Source organism: Entelurus aequoreus, linkage group LG04, assembly GCF_033978785.1.
Source record: "Entelurus aequoreus isolate RoL-2023_Sb linkage group LG04, RoL_Eaeq_v1.1, whole genome shotgun sequence".
Taxonomy (NCBI): domain Eukaryota; kingdom Metazoa; phylum Chordata; class Actinopteri; order Syngnathiformes; family Syngnathidae; genus Entelurus; species Entelurus aequoreus.
The window spans coordinates 89,126,339-89,128,838 of NC_084734.1; positions in this window are offsets into that span (position 1 = coordinate 89,126,339).

Consider the following 2,500-nt stretch of genomic DNA (forward strand, 5'->3'; position numbering starts at 1 on the left):
CCCTATGTGGCCCCAGTGTGGCTCCAGTGTGGCCCCAATGTGGCCCCTATGTGGCCCCAGTGTGGCCCCAGTGTGGCACCAGTGTGGCTCCTATGTAGCCCCTATGTGGCCCCAATGTGGCCCCTATGTGGCCCCAGTGTGGCTTCACCGTCACTTGCATGCACAGTTTGATAAAGTGAAAACAAAGGAAGTTGACTGTAGTCCGTAAATGAACAAGGAAGTCGCTACTATACTACTACAAAATAAAATACGTCGCCACACCTTAAAAATGAGTATTCTTCATACTTGAAAAGAACTAATAATAAGAAAGTAATAATAATGTAAGAATGGATGTTTATAGCGTCATATATTTGGAAGAGTTCCAATCATTTTATGGCTGTCATGGACGTCAGCGTGGATCCATGTGAGCTTTATTGTTGTAGCTCACTTAGTAAACAACTTGCGCAACATGTAAGCAAATACGCCACAGCATCACTTCCGGTCCTTCAACAAACGCTATCGTAATATCCAGCCATCCATTTTCTACCGCTTGTCCCTTTATCGTAATATATGTTACATAATAGACTAGAAGTACACACATATATATGTACACATATATACATGTTACATAATAGCCTATAAGTACACATACGCATACATACATATATACTGTATATATACATATATATATATATATACATATACGATATATATACATATATATGTACACGTATATACATATATTACATAATAGCCTATAAGTATGTGTAGTTACAGGATATTATGTTATGTTATTATGTATGTGTATGTGTACTTACATACATATATTACATCATAGCCTATATGTGTATGTACATATATACACATATAGGCTATATGTACTTTTAGGCTATTATGTAATATATGTATATATGTGTACATATATATACAGTATATATACGTATATATACATATATACGTATATATGTGTACATATACTGTATATATATGTGTATATACATATATTACATAATAGCCTATAAGTACACATACGTATACATTTATATACACATATGGGCTATTATGTAATATGTGTTTACAGTTTATGTATGTGTACCTTTAGGCTATGATGTAATATATGTATATAAGTACACATACGTAAACACATATATTACATAACAGCCTATAAGTACACATAAGTATACATATATATATATACATACGTACATATATTACATAATAGCCTATAAGTTGCACACTATTGACTTGTGATGTCGCTGAAAATCCACCAGCCAAAAACAAAGACTTTGCTCACCCAAAGTGGATGTTGTGATGAAGTATTTACTCCCGCTGGCGGGTGGTGTTTGTTCCCCGCCGCACACGAATGACGTAGCTCGCCAAAGCTGAGGAAGCAGTCGCATTCAGGTCGCATTGTCGTTTCCACTGAATTTGAAGAGCTCCGGTTGCAATCCGACAAGGTCTGACTGTGAAGCCAAAAGATGAGATTTGAAGCACTTTGGAGTGTTTAGACTGGCAACAACAAAGTAAGAAATCCGACGTGTGCCACTTGAGGGCAAAAGAATCAGATCTGCTGTGCAGTGCAAACAGGAAGTAATATTCTCTATGTGTCATTCCATTGTGATCTACTGTAGGGAGGGGATTCATATGGCCCCATTCCTGGCTGGATCTCACGTGAGAGGAAGAGGGTTGATCATTTTGCAATGCAGTCTATTGAAAACGATGGAAAGCGCCACTCTACATACCACAAAACACAATTTACAAACCCCGTTTCCATACGCGTTGGGAAATGGTGTTAGATGTAAATATAAACGGAATACAATGATTTGCAAATCCTTTTCAAGCCATATTCAGTTGAATATGCTACAAAGACAACATATTTCATGTTCAAACTTTATTTTTTGTTTGCAAATAATAATTCACTTAGAATTTCATGGCTGCAACACGTGCCAAAGTAGTTGGGAAAGGGCATGTTCACCACTGTGTTACATGGCCTTTCCTTTTAACAACACTCAGTAAAGGTTTGGGAAGTGAGGAGACACATTTTTGAAGTGGAATTATTTCCCATTCTTGCTTGATGTACAGCTTAAGTTGTTCAACAGTCCGGGGGTCTCCCTTCTGCTATTGCAGGTGCCACACATTTTCAATGTCTGGACTACAGGCAGGCCAGTCTAGTACCCGCACTCTTTTACTATAAAGTAACACGTGGCTTGGCATTGTCTTGCTGAAATAAGCAGGGGCGTCCATGGTAACGTTGCTTGGATGGCAACATATGTTGCTCCAAAAGCTGTATGTACCTTTCAAGCATTAATGGTGCCTTCACAGATGTGTAAGTTACCCATGTCTTGGGCACTAATACACCCCCATACCATCACACATGCTGGCTTTTACACTTTGCGCCTAGAACAATCCGGATGGTTCTTTTCCTCTTTGGTCCGGAGGACACGACGTCCACAGTTTCCAAAAACAATTTGAAATGTGGACTCGTCAGACCACAGAACACTTTTCCACTTTGTATCAGTCC